Here is a 19,752-nt window from a genome sequence, read left to right on the forward strand (position 1 = left end):
TTTTCTTTTCTTTTCTTTTCTTTTCTTTTCTTTTCCTTCCTTCCTTCCTTCCTTCCTTCCTTCCTTCCTTCCTTCCTTCCTTCCTTCCTTCCTTCCTTCTTGTCTGTCCATCTGTCTGTGTATCTTTCTTAACCAATCAAGACAGCCCAGCATAAAACCTGGAAAACTGGACACAAAACTGATTTAGCAGCAAATGTGACTGATTCCAACAAATGCTCTCCACACCTATATTCAGGTCCATCTGATAAACACAGGAAAAGATTGTTTGCTCTGTGTGAAATGCAAAAGTACCCATTTGCCATTTGGAGGACACCAGCCTGGAAACACTTTTTAAATGGTTCACAGATCACAAATGCTATCCTCACCCCATACTTGGACTCTCTCTGAGCCAGATGCCTTCTTTTATTGTTTAACATAAGCATTTGCAGTGTTGTACAAACGGGTTACCTCTTACACCTGTATATTTGCTGATATCTGCTCAGATGACTTTGTAACATATTGTAGTATTTACTGTGGAGACAAGTATACCACATTATAAAAAATATCTGGAACATATAATAGACACCCAGAGAAAGTAATAAAGAAATGCAGCCTGCATTTTTAGAGGAATGTTTAAAGTCTTTCATTTCCTTTCTTTAAAAGAATTAGCACTAATTGGGTGATTTTTTATTAATTTAGTTCTTTTAATACAGAAAAATTATTAACCATCAAACAACCATCAAGGGCAACAAAAAGCAATGAAATTGCTCATGAAAATTTAAAAATATATCTCGGCCTTTTGACTTAGTTAATTTTATTTATGCCTATATTTTACTAAGGAGGTCTGTGTTAAGAAGGGCACTCAACAGTAGATAGAATTAGACATGGCTGAGGAACTGACTGATCACCCACTTTAGATATTCATTCTCTTTTTTTGCATCATGATTCAAGTTTGTCTTCACCTTCTATGGTATATACCTACTTTCTTATCTGTATAATGTCCTCCTCTTCTGGAATCTTGACTTCTGCAGGGCAGGCTAGTACAAGTGCCAACCTAAGACTTATATAATATCCAAATGTAGTTTCACTTTACTGACATATTTTAAGAGCATTTTCAGCAAGAAAAGGCTGAAGTCCTGTTTTGAAACTTTATTCTATGAAGTTGAGCTGGAGATGTCATTACTACCCTTAGGAAAGATTGGTGGACATACTTGAGCAAAATCTTGATAAGGGAAGCCTGGGTAGTGAGCCAGCCATGTTAAATTCTATTGTGGTTGCCTTTAATAACATTGTCAAATCCTTTAACTCCCAATCTCATTTATGTGCCAAGAGGAAGCAGTGTGAAGGGTGCTGAAGAAGCATATATATGGTTGTATTTATTTTTCCATGTTGTGCCAATGGTGAGCACCCTTTCTTCAAGAGGGTCAGCCTCCCACGGAGTGATAAAAATACGCTAACCCAGAAATTTTAGCTGGATTTGTTGTGTCTACTGGCACTGGCAGAAATGCTGGTGACCCTCTTAGCAGGAGGCAGTTGCTCGCTTCCCATCAGTCTCACACAACATTGCATCCATCTCAAACAACCATTAGAAGTTTGACTGTGTTCTACTTGCTCAATTCTGTTTGGCTGGGAAAGCAGCATAATAGAGGAAGTGCATCAAGGCAGAAAGGGGTAGATTTGCCAAAAGAAGAGGGAGGGCAAGCTAACGAAAAAGATGTGGAAATTGAAAGAGATGGAATGTTTTAGAAAATGGGCAGGACAAAGGAGCTAATGTGACCCCTGCCCCACAGTGAAGGCTGTGTCTGCAATAATGAGGTTCTGTTGATGTGTATTCAGCCTTCTAAATGGAAGCACCCAGGGCCCAGAATGGGGGTGGGTGGGCCAATGTTGAAGGGGAACAATTTCCCGTAGCCAAGTCTATGACCTCAGACTGCTAGAAAACCATTGTGCATACCCACAGTTCCAAGTCCTGAAAACAAGAGGCAGTTCCCTATACAGGGCAGAGCATGAAGGAAAACTTTCTTCTTTGGAAAGACAATACAATGTAATAAGCTCTTCATTTAATGTTTAAAGCTGATATATAAATCAAGACAGTAAGAATACAGGAAGAGGAATCCTCTAAAAGTCAAGCAAGACTATGAGAGGTCAATATCCAATCTATAGAAAGAATGACTTTGATTAAAAACTTCAGTACTGCATGGACCGTTTTCCTTAGCTCTGGTTTGCCTCTCTTAACTGTGCCCATTACTATGTCACCCACACCAGCAGAGAATCTGTCCAGCTGTCACTTGATTCCCTTCATGTAGATGATAGACAGGTTTTGTTTTTGTTTTTTGCTCCTGTATTGATGGCACAGTTATCACACACAGCTCCTTCTGGAAGACCCTGAAAGACTCTGTATTCCTTGCTTCAACATTTTGAGTGCCTGGAAATTTAACAATGAGAGTTGTATCAAAGAAAAGATAGGGTGTTTCTTTATTTTGAAGATAAAGCAGGGATCATAGCAAACAAAAGCGAGATGAAAGGTTCTGCTATTACAGGTCCAGTTGCAAAGCAGTGAGGATGCTTGTGGCCCAGAACTGCATCCAGTGTAGGCAGTGTATTTGTGTATTTGTAAAATGCATTCATTAGAATGGCTTTGCTCCGAAACAAGAAAGAAAACAAACAAAAAAACCTGCAGTGTACTTCTTATCGAGCTACATGGATTACCAGCCTCAGCAGTTACATTCATACCATTCCTTTTAAAGCTGCCATACTCCATATTTGTGTGGTTCTGAGTTACTTTAGTGTGATAGTCAATAAGAATGCTAGTACACATAGCCTAGATGGAATTACTACCTTTGTGACAGTGAGTACTTAGCTCAATCGCTCTGTTGACAATTTCGTGTTTGACACACAGCAAGTACTTAATTGGCTTCTATGAAAATAAGACTCAAAGGCTGGGCATTGGTGGCCCACACCTTTAATCCCAGCACTCGGGAAGCAGAAGCAGGCGGATGGATCTCTGTGAGTTTGAGGCCAGTCTGGTCTACAGAGCGAGTTCCAGGACAGGCTCCAAGGCCACACAGGGAAACCCTGTCTTGAAAAACCAAGAGAGAGAGAGAGACAGAGAGAGAGACAGAGAGAGACAGAGAGAGACAGAGAGAGACAGAGAGAGACAGAGATAGAGAGACAGAGAGACAGAGAGAGACTCAAAATCCAGTAACTTAAATCACATCGTTTAGAGGTTTTATTTAATATTTGGTTGTAATTCCTCACATTATGTTCTAATCATAAACTGAGGCGCACTTTAAGGCAAGTGTTCTGTTTTATTTTTCTCCTCATGTTTACCTCTTAACATGGTACCTGGCATGAGAATTGTAGGGGGTTATCTGAGTGAATGGTTAGTTGAACGAAGGACATAAAACTTGTTTTCTACTGAGATTTATATTTCAACTGGGGCTATGCTTTTGAAAGAATAAACAGAGTTCTGGAAATGGGAGTCTTTAGGCACAGTTTCAAAAACTAAACTTGGCTTGAAAGCTTCTAAAAACCTCAAATGAACCTTTCAACACAGCAGCCACTGTGATCTCCTTTAATCTAAAACACGCTGTGTCCCTTATTACATTAATTCCAAGTTTCTTGGGATGCTGATCTGGTGTGTAATCATTTCCCTCACAGCTTTACCAGGCATTTGAAACTGAATTGCTATAGTTTTCCATCATGAGATGCATGTGATGCATTTGTTACTTGGATGACCCTCAAAGAGGAGGAAACTGGTGAAAGTGTCATGCTTGGCTCCTCTGGATTTTTGTGGTCAAAAAATGTGTATTTTTGTTTCCTTGTAGTATTTGCTATTATTACTATCAGACTATCCTCAACACTAAGTCTATTTTTAACTGTACTAAATATTGAAGACAGTGGTCCCCAACTTGGGACCACATTTTATTCTAGTAAGTTCTATTTTATGTTGATTTTTTCTGGAAAACACTATAGGTATTTTTGAATAAATTGTCTTTTAGTGGATGTTAAATTCTGCTACCTAGAAAAAATTCTTTGTTGATTAATAATATAGAAATCTATAACATGCTATTGTCTGAATAATCTTGTTCCCTCAAAATTTCAGTGTTGACATTCTAGTCTCCAAGGTGATGGTGTTGGGAAGTGGAACCTTTGAAAGGTGACTATATCACCCTGACAGGGGCCTCATATGTGAGATTGGTGTCCTTATAAGTAAGAAGGATGAGGGTCTGTGAAAGAAATCTGAGAGGGCACAATGAAAAAATGCTGCCTATGATTTAGGAAATTAGAACTCATAAGATTCAGCCTGCCAGGAATTGGTCTGGGATGCCAGAATTGTGAGGAATGCACCATTATTTGTGAGCTACCCACTGTATTATTGTATTGAGTAGTATTGCCTTAGGGCAACATAAGACCCTCATTTCCACTGGGTTGTGAATTTCATGTAAATGGACTATAAGATATATACCCCATTTTAGCTCATGTGTTAAAACCAGTATACTATGTGTTTCTCCATTCTAATTTTTGTTTTGTTTTAGTTTTATGAGACAAGGTTTCTCTGTGTAGCCCTGGCTATCCTGGAACTTACTCTGTAGACCAGGCTGCCCTGAAACTCAGAGATCCCCCTGCCTCTGCCTCCCAAGTGTTGGGATTAAAAGATTGTGCCACCATCATCTGGGTATGTCTCCATATGTCTTCCTATATCTAGCCATAATTTATTTAATTTCATGTGTACATGTTCTAGAAAGTATATTTATCTTGATAAAAACTTGAATTTTCCATGTTTTTCTTTTTTATTGGTTAGCTATTACAAACAGCACTGCTTTGAACAGCCTACACATTGCTTTGAAGTTTGGAGTTAGGAATGGATGGACGAATCACAGTGGTAGGCATATTCAGTAGAATCTGTCAGATGTCCAAGATTCTTGGGGCACTTTATGTTGTGTCAATGATCAAGACTTCACATCCTTATTATCATTTCCTTTTGCTTGATTTTTCTAATTTTGACCATTTGGTAAATACATAAGAGTTGTCTCTTCTGTCTTGAACTTTTTATTTTTCAGTTATCAAAAGCATTAAACATTTGTTGATATATTGGTCCTATGGATGACATTTTCTTTTACAGAGGTTATATTTTTTTCCTCATATTAATACTGAACTCTTAGTCTTTTCTATTTGCTGTAACCTACATTTTTTATTTTACTTTATCTTTGAGACAGGATCTCACTATGTAGCCTTAACTGCTCTGGAACTCACTCTAGACAAAGCTGGCCTCAAACCCATAGAGATCCACTTGCCTTTGCCTCCCAAGTGCTGGGATTAAAGGTGTGAGCCACCAAACCTAGAAAATCAGTTCTTGAAGCAGATTATTTTATATGTACTTTGAAGTTATCTTTACTACAATTTTTCCTTTAGACTTCCAGAGTCTTGAGTGGATCTCTTCAGCTTTAAAGTAGACTAACCAATCATTTGTGCTGTGCGGGTTTAAATTTAAATTTAGATCCCATCTGGAACTGATTTTTGATAGTCAAAATTTTTCCCTCCAATAAGGTTATGCAATGATCAATGTATTTGAGAAGCATTGTTCGCACCATGCTGTAGTATTTATTGTTACCATCATGAGTCAGAGCACTACCAATTTACATGTAAAGATTTATATGTGGGTATTATTTATTACATGTGGACAAATGCATAAAAACGTATTTGATAGTGGACATATAAAATCCAGGGTGAATCTCACAGTTTCCACTTGGAATGGTTGCTCTAACTTTAGAGAAATTCATTAAGTTGTATATTTGGGTCTGGTTAATGTCCATGTATGATTTTTTTTTAAATTTCCAATTTACTAACAATAAAGTTTAAAATAAAAATTAAGAAAGATTTGTTATGAGAGTTTTCCCCTAATGCAGTTGTGAGGCTTGCCTGAGTTTATCATTTCTGAGTATGGTTCTGGACAGTCACAGATAGGGAAATTCTCATTAGTACCCAAAGTGGAGTGTCCTGAGATCTGTGATGATGAGCAGAAATCCAGAAGACTGTTGGAATCCCAATAGTCTGTCCTGCTTTGAAGCCTCATCATTAGCGGGGTGGAGGGGGTATGGGGGTGGGGGGTTGTTCCCCTGCTGAAGAAGCAGATAATCCTTTGGAGCAGTGGACAGGGGGACACAAAGGAAGACTTGGAGCCTTACAGGCCCACCCACTGCCCCACCAGGGATTAGACAATAGGAGTGAGTAGCAACAGCCATCTGCCCCCCTAGTGAGTCTCCTGGTTATGTTTAACCAGCCATGCCTGCACCACATCCCCAGCTTCACATCTCATGCAAACTGTCTACCATGGCCCACACTGACTCAGAACTACACAGGGGATGAGATGTTAGGAACTACAGCTATAGTTTAGGTGTCTTGAATGCAATCTCAATTCTTACTCAATGGGAAAAGTTTTAGCAGCTAAACATCTGACAGAGGGTAAGTACCTAGAATATACAAAGACTTTAAAAAAATGAAACATTACAAAAACAATTAATATTATGGAATTAAACAGAGGTAAAATACAAATTAAATTTAAAAAGATGAAACACAAATGGATGAAAAACATTTTTCAAAATGTTCAACATCCTTAGGGAAATACAAATTAAAACTTGAGAGTTCATCTGACACCGGGCATAATTGCTAAGAGTAAAATAAAATGAAATAGGCAACAGATGCTGATGTGAGAACTGTTGGAGAGATCATAACACAGAGAAGCCATTATGGAAATCAGTGTGAAATAGACCTACTACATGATCTAGCTCTACTGCTCTCACAAGCATATACACAAAAGACTATACCACAAAGGACAGAGACAACTCCTCACCCATGTTCATTGCTGTTCTGGTCACATAGGCAGGAAATGAAAACAGCATGAATGCTTATCAGATGATGAATGGATTATGAAAATGTGGCACATTTGCACAACGGAATATTTTTGGTTGTTTAAAAAATGTAGTAGTCCAGACCCAGAAAGACAAGTATCACATTTTCTCTCACCTATGGATGTTAGCTTTGAAATTCTGGATATGTGTGCTCCATTTGGAATTCCCATAGAGATCAGGAAATTAGTAACAGGCCATGGGGAGGAGCTTCTGGGGAAGGGAGATAGAATGTAGTGGTATAAAGGGTTAGAGATCAATAACAGAACAGGAGGGATTAAATGGGATGGGGAATTGGAGGGCAGGGTAGAGGAGAGAAAATGGAAAGGGATAACTAATACTGAGAATCTTTGAAAAAGTCATATGGAAAACTACTATGGAAAATCCTAAACATATATACATGTGCACATACAGTTAAATAGACACACAGAGTAAATGCTGTTACAGCTGCACCAACATCCCAGAAAATCTGAATATGCTTCAATTCTGTGATAAACAAAATGACAGGAAAATCCTATGCTTAAGATGAAAGGTTTGGGCCAGCACTCAGGAGGCAGAGGCAGGTTGATCTCTGTGAGTTTGAGGCCAACCTGGTCTACCCTGTCTCTGGGGGAAAAAAAAGGAAGAAAGGTTTGGAGAAGACACAGAGTCCATTTTGTTATGCATGCGTGCACTGATCTGAAACTGACTCTGAAATGCCCTTTTAAAAGATGAGTGTAAGACCATGTTCCATCCACTTGCACTTTACCTTTGATCTTGAATTAGAAACATGTGCTGGTAAGCCTTGTCACATGTTGGGAGAAGTGTTTTCAACAATCCTTTTGCTGAGAACTTTTATTTGTTTGATTAATTTTAAGTAAAACTTCTCTGAAATCAACTATGTGACTGCAACTAGCAGGAGAAAATTATAGATTATTTCAATGCTCTTTATTCCAGAGGGCATTTTGTTATATTGAGTGCAGCTAATGCTGGTGGGTGAGTAGCTGGTACAGGCATGAAGACAGGAAAGGATTTGAAGTTCCTGGGAGGAAGACGGTAGAGAGAGAAATGCTTTTGTCTAGTCGCTGTGAGGGGAGAACAAAAGCAAGAAAAGAGAGAAGAAAGAAAACTTGCCTGTTGTGATGGAATTTCACAAAAGTTGAAGGCCGAGTGCAAATATCTGAGGCTGCTGTAATGAAGAATAAGACACGTGAGAGGTATGCTATTATTCCTTTACAAGTATGCTTGAAGGCAAACATCTTACTGATTTGGTTTTGTGTATAATACAAACAATGCAACAAGGAGGCAGAAGGATCTAGGAGCAATACAATCTGGATTATGCAGATCAATTATATTTTCTTTATTTCCTCTGAATTTACATGTTTGAGCTATCCTTAATCATGTAACTGTATTTGTAATGCAACTGGGAGGTGAGCAGGTTCTGAGGAACAGGCTAGTCCTTCCTTCAAATGTTATGCATTTAACATTTCACTCTCTATTCTCTTTTAAAGTTTTTGAAATTCATCATATTTTAAAAATTTATCCCCTAAGGGTGGGCCCAGGCCCTATCCCAAAGGATATGATAGACTCTGATGACCCCCTATGGAAGGCCTCACCCTCCCTGGGGAGCGGAAAGGATATGTGATAGGCAGGGCTCTAGTGTGTGTGGGGGGTGGTAGGGAAGGAGGGGAGGGAGAGAGAACTGGAATTGTCATGTAAAACAATCTTGTTTCTAATTCAAATAAAAAAATCTGGGAAAAAAATTTAACCCCTGAGTGTGTTCCTTTCAAACAGCTATAATTTTAATAGTCTTTGGCCAACATCTCCCTAAGTCCTAAATCAGTTCCATAGCCCTAGCTCCTGGCAACTATCAATAGGCTGATTGTAAGTCAGACTTTTACAGTTTTCACAAATAAATGACATCATGGTGCAGTTGTATTCTGGTGCCTGGCTTATTTCACTTAGCACATTGTGCTCTGCATCCATTCATATAGCTGCATCATGGTAAGTTTTCCTTCTTTTTGAAGGCTTAATTATGTTCCACTGTGTCTGTACTATACTTTTTTCTGTTCTTTTGCTGATAGACTTATAGGTTGATTCCACATTTTGGCTCCTGTGAGAAATCTATTTCCTTTCCTTTCATTAACTTTCATGTCTTTCTTTTCCTTTCCCCTTTCAATTTCTGGATAGCTGTAAATTGAAAATGCAAATTACTATTAAGTTAAAGAATTTCAGCTCTGGTCTAATCTGCCTGAAGGCTTCCATGAGCCTTCCTGAGCTGCATGGCATCAGGTGGGGGAAAGACACCTCAGGGCAGCCTGTGTCCTCATGGTTTGCATTGGCTGAGGGATCCACAGGCCTACTCAGTACCCTGCAGCACAAGGAAGGTAGATGACGTTTTGATGATCAAGTATATAGAGGAGAATTGTGAGAGAAAGGTGGAATGAATCATATACTGTGGTAATAGGCAGATCTTTTGGCAGACTGCTTGCTACCCAGGACCAGGGTGATGTCTGCCTGGGTTGCTGCCTGGGGCCAGGTCTGGGTCCATGATCCTACCACAGTGGAGGTCTGTGTTAACATCAGTTAACCAGGTTGCCACCAAGGTCACAGGGATGCTTGCAGTCTTGGCTGGCACCTGTGGCCATTTTGATGTTCAAGGACAGGGCCGATTTGCCACAGGGCCATTGCCATTGGAGGCCATGGTGACTTCAGAGCCTAGGCTGAGGCCTAGGGCCATGTCTGGGTTTTGTGACCCTACTGTGCCAGGGTCTGGGTTATTATCCATGGCTCCTAATACCACCAAAGGCTGTGCAAATACCCAGGATCTGGGCCATTATCTGAGGTCAGGTGGAGATCTGAGTTGATGTTCATGTCTTCTGTTACCAAAGAGGGCTGTGCAGATGGCTGGGGCCTAGACAGCCACCTGAGACCATGCTGGTGTGTGAGGCCCTTGCTTGCTGCAGGGGCCATACTGATCTGGGTGACTTGTGCTGTCACTAGGACCATTGTGATGTATGGGCTGCCACTAAGGGCCATGTCTGGGTCTGTGATTTACTGCACCTGGAGTTTGTGATGATGTCCATGACTTGTGTTGCCACAGGAGGTCATGGGAACCAGGCATGTTGAAATCTGAGGGTTGTGATGAGCCAGCCCTGCCTCTCACTGGCCCTGAGATAGCTGGTCCTGCCCCTCATTGGACACTATAGCAGGAGAGCTGGCCCTGGCCCCCATGGGAGAGCTGGTGCCAACCCCCAAGGGAGAGCTGACCTTGCCCCAATGGGATAGTTGGCCCCAGCACTCTAGAGATATACTCCTATCCCTCACCACGGATATGGGAGAGCTGGCTTGGATGGCATGGGCCTAGGAGAGCTGCCTCTGTCTCTCTCCAGAAGGGGGGTTGTCTCAGCGGCTTAGACAGACCAGTTCAGCTACCACACAGACTCATATCCTGGTCCTTGGGTTGGCCCACTCTAACATCTGCCCCAACTATGACCTGCTGGAGTGCATGAAGGGACTGTTTCTGCAGAACAATTACCAAAGGATTGAGGGGAGTCTCAGTGAGGGTCCAGTGATGATGGTGTACCAGAGACCTTGAACCAGACCAATGACCCATTGCACTGAACACTGTGTGGGTGGGGCTGAATGGACAAAAGGGTGTACTGTATGACACACCGAAGTACCCAGTGCCACTAGGATGGATGAAGAAGTGTTAGAAAGAGGAGAAAGGTGGCCTTTTGTTTGTTTGTTTTGTTTTTAATTGATTTGGGGGGATTCTTTGGGGGGGGATGCTTCAGGAGTGAGAGGAAGATATGGAGGGACTGGGAAGTGAGTGGGATTGGGGTGTATGTTGTGAAATTCACAAAGAATCAATAAAGAGTTATGTTATTAAACACAATTTCAGTTCTATGATTTCTTTCACTTATAGTTTAGGTGGACAGACATGAGTATTTAATTATTTCCTCCTATAGTCCAGGCCATTATTTACTTTTTCTTTTATGTAACTAAAGGCAAAATGGAAACCAAAGTCAACCTTGATCCATGCCTCAGTTGGTAATGAATTCTGCTCTTTCCAACTTAACATGAGAGTTGTTTGTTTGGCGTAGTGCCTGAGTTATAAAGTTTTTTTTTTTAATCTTGATATTGAATTGACTTACCCCCAGAAAACTTGATTCCCTGAAATTATTTAGGAAAAAATGGACAAATTCTGCACTTGAAAATTTTGTCTAAAATTGCAGTTACTTGAGAGACAACGAACAGAAACTAAAACAAAAAATAATATTGCATTATTAAAAATAACTCATATACTTCAACTTACTATTCTCTGATACCATATATACATACATAAACACACACACACACACACAATTATATGAGCTATGTGTATATCTTTGGTTGTGGCTTGCCCAATCATTTGCAGCCCACTGTGTTATGAGGTATTTATGCCATGCATTTATATCTTAAAGGTTATAGTGCATAAAGAATGGTTTTCAAACACTGGCAAACATTTTACCATGTAAAACCCACTACTTAGTCATCAGTTCTTCATTCTAACCCTTTCAGAGGATCTTGAGCTGCCTGAAAAGCAAAGGAAAATTCAGTGAATGTGACAGGCTCCTTGCCTCCAGTGCTCAGACATCCAGAATCGAGCATGTGATCTAGAGAGGAGGCCACCCCAGCATGGTTGCTGTGTGGAACCAACCCTAGAAAGAAAGCAGCAAACATTTCCTTCCAGCAGGAAGGCTTGGATTGTTTTATTTTGAGTATGTGACTGTGTCTCTGTTGAAAATGAGGCTTAAGACTAAAATTAGGAAGAAAAGCTACTTCTCAGGCCACTGTGTGGTCCAGCAACACCATTGTGTATTTGGCAAGCCCCCAGAACAGTTTTAGTGTGTTTGGTATTGCAGGTTTTATACATTAGTGCTGATTTTTCACATTGGTGGTATAAAGTTACAAAGCATTGCCATCGGGTTGAGTTCATAGGTGACAGAAGAGTCTCCATTCCTAAACAGTGACACAGTGATTCCTTACATACCTATTTGTAAATGTGCTGAAGCACCTGGTTAAATGTGCTGAGATGGAGACCCACAAACTCACTAGAGGTTGTATCCTGGTGGAGAATGTCAGTTCCAGTCACTGCTCTTTTCCTGTAAACTGCTGCTGTCAAATCATGTCAGTCGAACTATGCAACAGTAATTTGGAAATAACTCCTTTTTACTAAGTCAGAACTTGTCTGACCTGGTGGTTTTCTTTTGAGTGTATGAGATCTATTAAACAACATTCAAGTATGCAATTGAATTTTAATTTAAAGAAAATGGAAACAGAAGCCACATAGCCGTATTGAGAACACACTGGAATCTGGCACCTGACTACCCTCAATATGATGAACAGATTAAGCCAAGATCTCTATAAATAGCAGTGAAAGAATCTTTTTTATTAAAAATAATTTCAACAATTTAACAGGTCTTCAATATTTGAAAGAACAACATATTTATACATCCAAGTAATATTAGAAGAACTTGGAAGATTTTGAAGATAACATACAAAATGGGAGGGAAGCATTAGACAACTACACCAAATTTTGGTTAATGTCAGCTTTCTAGGTGTTAGAAAAAGCAAAATTTTAGATATATAGCATAAAAGTAGTAGTAGCAGCAAATTTTATTTGTGACATAGAAATGAAAATGTCTGCCTTATAGTCAAACATGAAACAGTCATTTACGTTGGATTTTTTTAATTAAAAGCCCATCCATGCAGTATAGAGTTCTTAGTTTTTAGATTTTATTAGTTTTTTTTTTATTTTATGTGAATGAATGTTTTTTTCTTCATGCACGCATGTGTACCATATTCTTATCCAGGGCCCACAGGATAGAAGAGGATACTGTACCCTTGGAACTGGAGTTATAGAGAGCTGTGAACCAACATGGGTGCTGGGAACAAAACCCCCAGGTCCTCTGCAAGGAGCCAGTTGAGCCATCTCTCCACTCAAACTTCACCTTTAAAACATTTTGTTTTACCAGTAACAACTGACAAGAGGTAGAGAAATTAGCATTCTGGTGGGAGTATGAAATGCTACCACTGCTGTGGGGATTAATTGTCGGCAGGGACTGAATCTTGTCCCTCAGAATCCATACATTGAAGGACAGAGGTCTAATGGAACGGTATTTGGAACTTAAAAGATAATTAGTGTAAGGCCCTAAACCAAAAGGACTGGCTTCAAAGGAAGATACAAGAAAGTGCATACAAAATAAGACACAGAAATAATGGCTGTCCTCCAGCCACTGTGCTGCACCCTCCATGCCGGTCAATCTTCCCCACTCACTGTGTTCCTCTATGTTGGCAAGTCCTCCATGCTGACGGATGCCCAGCTCACCAAAATCTTCCATGATGGTAACTCACCCTCCCCCCACCATGCTCCTCAGGCTGATAGTCCCCCTCACACACCATGCTCCTCCATCTGCCTCTTCTCTTTCCTATATCTTTTAAAGACACTTCATAGCTTTTTTTTTAGCAATTTAAAATATTTTTAGATAACCAGTAATTAATTTTGATTTGTTTGTGAATGAATCTTTTTCCTCTCAAAAATCAAAACATTTGTAAGGCTTCGCAGGCACCTCGTCTGTAAGATGAGGCTAACATATTTCATTTTATCAACCATCATAGAGACCTTCCCATCCTCACCTTAAAGTCATATTACTCTTGAATATTTTTGCATAGATGTTTTTGCTTTGTTTTTTTTATATATTTCTTGGCTTTCCCAAGGAAAAGTTGTATGACCTACTTTTAGACACCCTTCCCCCAATAGTGTATGTGTTCTTATGAAAATGTTTACTATAAATTTGACTTGCAATTTCAATTTTACACAGCTTTTTAAAATTTCAGATGCTATCTGATTGACTTCTTAAACTTTTATTTTGCACAAATCAGGAAGTCAGGTTTGTTCTAAACAGAATAAGTTACAGATGATGTGGAGACTTTGTCATTTCCATTTTTAGGCATTTTCTTTATTTCATTGGCACTTTATTTTTTAAACACAGACTCACTATGTATTGTAGGCAAGATACAGTAGTCACCATTCTCCAACCTCAGCCTTGCAAATACTGAGATGGCAGTTCTGTGCCAGCCCCCTCAGCTCTCCTCCTTGCTGCTATTATTTCTAATAAACACCACATTGGATGCTTAATTGGATCAAAGCCATGAGGTTAGGCTCTCTAAGTTGTTGCTTATCTGCAATCCCTAGGTACCTTACAGACATCACACTCTGAACTGCTCCAAAGACTGCGCCAAACAGTGACTTCATTCAGTTTTCATGTTAAAGTGACAGTCAGTGCAGAAACCATTTAAGCTGGCACTCTGAGTGACTAAGTGAATATTCAATATATTGAAAGAGTAAAGTTTAGATGTGTAAAGTGGATGTATTTGCATAAATTTTGGAGTTATAAACACCTATGAAAAACTTCACACTTCAGAATTAAATTACTCCTTTTAGATTCCCCCCCAAATTTGTTTTAGTATAAACAACACTGAATATATAATAATATGCCTTAAATAAAATAATCTTTAAAAAACAGAGCTACTATGTACACAACACTGGCCTCAGACTCACAATGACCTCTGTTCTCAGCCTCCAGAGTGCTGGTATTATAGATGAGTACCACCACCCACACCCAAACAGAAGCTGATCTAGAAACAACTTGACCATCAAAAAAGTAGAGCTGTTAACATGCTATACAGGTGCAGTTTGATGGGCCCTACAGTAAATAAGGAAAATTTGCTTATGTGGCCCAATTTTAGATTATCTGAGACCAAGGTTTCTTTTTATGTTTTACTGAGTATATAATGTACCTCATTATACACAGGCAACAACCATGGTCACCATTTTAGAGACATTCTACACAGTACTCTCTTCTCCTGCATTTGAGAGGAAAACCAAATCAAAGGTGGAATCTGCTGTAGATGCTGGCTTTTTCTTAAAGCCAGTTTCCTGGAAGATGTCACTAAATTTCCCTTAATCATTGTATTGTTTCCTAAACATGTCCAGGAGCTGGGTTCATTACCAGTCAGTGGGGTGAATATGGAGTAGCCCTTCAGAACTCTCCATGTTTCTGCCAATTCACCCAGTAAAACATGACTATTTTTATAAAAATGTGCAGGGTCTTCAACATTTTATTTGTATGCAATTCTGGAGATGTGGCAAGTATATAGTTAAAAATAAAGCAATATGTTTGACCTTTAAAACATGATTTTCACTCTAAATAAATCTTCCTTGTTGGTGACTGGTTTAAATCATATAGAAACGTCCTAGGCAAGTAAGAAGAAGAAAGCATAGAATCTGGTTGAAGTAAAAGTCTCTTTGAATGTTGTTTATAACTTAAAGACTTTACTCACATGTTGGAAACATGCCATTAAACTCAGCAGGGAGCAATATATAGTGTGGGTTATGGCTGTTATAGACATGCAAATACATATTTTTCACATATAAAATATAAACATGTCAGCAGGAAAGTTGGATAATAGCATCCCCAAATCAGAAAACTGGCAAATGTACAGTGGATTATAATGGTTTCTGCCCACACTTCAGATCTAACTAACGTTTGGTTCACTTGACGCCTCTCTCTAATTGGAGACAAATTGGTAGGGGGCAGTTGAGTGCACACACTCTCAGTTACTTCCATGTTAACCACACTTGCCAAACTTGTAACTTGTGAACTATTTTCTTAAAAACAAAGAAAATGACAAACTTGTGTAGCAGATCTTGATTTAACCAACTTAAAAGTTCCATGCTTCTTTTCTAGACTTTTACCTTTCTAATGTGGGCTGAAGTCCGATTTCATGTTTAAATATGATTATCACAAACCCCAAAGCAACAATTTTAATCTATTTTGTCAAGATGTCTACTAGCATCTTCTGAGTCCCCTAGACAACCCAGTGGTTTTGTAAAGTCAGCTCTAGGAAAAAGCTAAACTGTCCAGCTCTGCCATCTTCACTCTTTAGAAGTTAATCTTTAATTCAGTTAAGCATCCCTTTAGCAGAGCAGCATGTTCCCTACAGTTCTGCTGGACTCAAGAAATGCAATGGGGAGAGAAAGCACATTCTACTGCTCCCATAAAACTCTTGCTTTGTAGAATCCTCACACACTCCCCAGAAATAGATACCTCTGCAAGCTCCTACTCGCCTCACGACCCCAATTAATGGTTCTCAGAATTTTAGGTTATAAATTATCTTGTACAGTTACATTTTAAGGAATACAGTGTATTCCTGTGTATTCTCTTGTGCTTTCTTTTTGCTCCACTGTAAAATTGAAAGTATTTCCCCCAGATGCTTTGCAAAAACTTGTCCAGTTCTCCCTATTCCATGGTGTGAATGTGAAACCACTTCTGTTGGTCATTTCTGTCACTGGTGGGTATTTGTGGGTTCTGAATTCTCTGTATACCAGCTGTGAGACTGCTAGACATGCTTCACGTAAAACTGATGTATTAGATATTATAGGGGCCTTTTAATTAGCTTTAAGCTACTAATGAACTGAATGCTCTTGGTGAGCTTTTTGGCTATTTGTGTTTTAGGCTTGTCAGTTCCTAGAATTAATGTTTTCATTTTCCTGTTGAGTCATCTGTATTCTGGAATACACACACACACACACACACACACACACACACACGCACGCACGCACGCACGCACGCACGCACGCACGCACGCACGCACGCACGCACGCACGCACGCACACACACACACACACACGAATACTAACCTTTTACAGTTGACAGTGACATTCTTTTCTAAGTATTTTTCTTCTGGCTATGATCTGCCTTTCTACTACTATTATTGAAACATAAATTTCTGCAAGCTCTTGATAAGCAAAGTTCTGAAGTTTTAACTGTATGATCGTTCCTTTTATACCTCACAATTGGTCTTATTTATCATTTCTTTTCTGAGTCCGGGATTGAACCCAGGGCCTAGGCATGCTGAACATGTGCTCTATCACTAGGCAAACCTTGTCCATATGTAGAAGAATGAAACCGTCTTTCAACCTGAACAAATATTAACTCAAAATGGATCAAATATTGTAGTGCAGGATGTAAAACTCCAAATTGCTAGGGGGAAACATTTCAAGGCACAATGAGGACTTTTGGAAAGGGACCACAACAATACAGAGAAAATCCTCAGAGGAAAAATGGGATGGAATTATGTTTAAAAGCCTCTGTACAGCCAGGGAACCCATCACCAGAGTGAAGGGAGCCTACAAAATGGAAGGGAATTTTTGCCAACTGACAGGGCATTGGTATCTAGAATGTACAAAGAAAGCCTTAAATAGACTTAAAAGTCTAAATATCAAGAAACCAAACAACCCATTTAATAAATGGGCTAATGAAATGATAGACAGTTCTCAAGTGGCCAATAAACAAATGAAAACCCATTCAATGTGTTTAGTGAGCAGGGAAATGTAAATTAGAACAACACTGGAATTCCATTTCATCCCAATCAGAATGGCTACTTCAAAGAAACACATAGCAACCGATGCTGTAAAGATGGGTGGAGGTGGGGGAGAAGCTCATACACTGTTGGTGGGAATGTAAATTAGTCAATTAATCATCTGTGTTTATTGGCACACTGGTCACAATAGCCAAGTTACAGAAATAGCCTAGGTGTCCATCAAGAGATGAATAGATAAAGAAAATGTATTATGCACAAAGGAGTTTCATTCTGCCACAAAGGAAAAAAATGAAATGATCTTGGTTTCAGGAAAACGAATGCAATGCAACTGGATACTGTCATATTAAGCAAAACAAGCTCAAAGAGACACATATTTCATGTTTTCTATCATGTCGATGCTAGATTTTACATGTATACATAAAATCACATATATAGACAGGTCATGGAAGTAGAAGTGAGAATGTCTGGGGAATAATGTGAGGGAGAGAGAGAAGAAATTAGAGGGAAGAGTGAGAAGATGGAACATGCATGTATGTTTCTATGAAAATGTCTTTATGCACAATGAATATATGCTAATGAAATTTTATATTTAAGTTTCTGAAATTTCACAGTCTAGTTTATTAATATCTTTGTTCTATATTTAGGAAAATTTTCTATACCCTAAAGTTATAATCATATTCTTGTATATTTCCTCCTAGAGTTTTAAGCCTTTAATATATGGCAAAATATTCTGTGGGAGACAATTAACATCCGTAGAAACTGTTGTCCCCACATCAGGTCACTGAGTAGTTGGGCTTGTGCAGCTCTGTCCTGCCCTTGATTTCTGATTTTCCCTTTTGGATAGGGCACAGAATAGAGCAGAGTTTGCTAGCAGCTTTATTGTATTTGTGATGCAGAGGGAAGCACTCAACACTTCATTTTATAAACTTGCTGTAGCTTGCCTTTAGAATTAGAAAGTTCCCTTTTATTTCTAGCTTGCTAAATTTTATTTTAAGCAGGTTCTTTCTCTGTACATATATATCTGTGTATATATCCACACATTTTGTATCATCCATCCAGCCTTATGGTTCTGAGGTAAACTTGCTCATGCTTTTATTTCTTTTCTGTAGGTCAGGATGTAGCTTGTTCATAGTTGTTTTAATGTTCATATTGCTGCCCATGAAGAATCTCTTACACTTGTTCTTTCCTGTCATGCTTTGGTTTTGGAGCCTGGGAATAAAGTCATGTCATATTTGTACTTTTCTGGCAAAAGCCATATGAGATTGCCACCAGTATTTTATTTTTAAAGACTAAAGTGTCCAGCAGACTTATCAAAACAATTTTCAGGGGCTGACAGGGTGACATCCATAGTGATTTTTTTTTCCTGATTTGTCTGTCCCATTTCTCACTATTCTGTTTGGTGCATTTGTGTTTAAAAGAGCACTGCTGTGGAGTTTTCTTGTCCTGCCAGATCACCCCCCACCCCACCCCCGCTCTTCTCAGCCCCAAATAAACACATGAACGCTATATTAATTATTAAAACTGTTGGTCAATGACTAGGGCTTCTTATTGGCTATTAATCTAAGTATTTCCACATGGTCTTATCATACAGGAGAAGGGTCTGGACCTCTTACTCCTTTGTGGTCTACATGGTGACTCCTGGCAGGCTCCCCTGCCTCCCTTTCCCAAAATTCTCCTCATCTCCTAGTCCCCCCTATCTTCTTGCTCTTAGTGGCTATAGGCCAAACAGTGTTTTATTCAACAACCAATAAAAGAAACACATATACAGAAGGACATCCCCCATCATTTACTGTGTTGTTAGTTCTACAGTTATTTTAGCTCATTTTCCAAACACCTTTCCAGGGTTTGTTCTTTGTAGATGCAGTCACACAACATTTTCCCCTTTAAACATTTAATCATGAGGTAAAATTTTCCCTGATAACTCTAATATTCAATGTCTTTAAATATTTAAGATTTTTTCTTCTCATATCCCTCATGATATTTTATTTTTTGTGAGCTTAAAAATACGTGCAGTTTTTATTTGTATAATTTTAGATTGCATGATTTATCCAGAGTTAATATGAGTAGGAGATGGACAGCAGACGTGATTCTAACATGAGCTGTTTTCCTCTGTTATGCTCAAGTCTGAGTCATCCTTGTACACTGTTTCTCAGTGCTGTGAATAAGGAGCGCTTAGATTGCATGATGGTTTGTTTAGTCTAAGTTCTTGACATGTGTTGGGCATCTTATGGCATTTAGTGAGTGTTGGGAAAGGTCACTATAATCCTCAATATTTATTAAACCTTCAGTTGTTCAGGATTCTTCAGAGAGAATACCATGGGAATCTTTTTGGAATAAGCACTCTGGCATCAATGAGAATGGAAAAGAAATGTCACCAAGAGAACAAAGCCAGGATGGCTTCTGAAGGCCTTGGTACCAGGTCAGGTTTGCACTCTCATTTTCTACTCTAAAATCA

At 39.2% G+C, this 19,752-nt stretch overlaps 1 long non-coding RNA gene across 7 annotated transcripts in view; it reads left to right on the plus strand.

Moving 5' to 3' along the window:
• The window catches only part of LOC103164117, a 272,296-nt gene that overhangs the window by 142,717 nt on the left and 109,827 nt on the right, over positions 1-19,752 (plus strand). For all 7 annotated transcript variants that reach the window (XR_004771002.1, XR_004770999.1, XR_004771000.1 and 4 more), the window contains one exon: positions 19,586-19,716. This is a non-coding gene — a long non-coding RNA (uncharacterized LOC103164117). The remainder of the gene's footprint in view (positions 1-19,585; positions 19,717-19,752) is intronic.

This window comes from Cricetulus griseus, chromosome 8 (genome assembly GCF_003668045.3).
Source record: "Cricetulus griseus strain 17A/GY chromosome 8, alternate assembly CriGri-PICRH-1.0, whole genome shotgun sequence".
Lineage (NCBI taxonomy): Eukaryota > Metazoa > Chordata > Mammalia > Rodentia > Cricetidae > Cricetulus > Cricetulus griseus.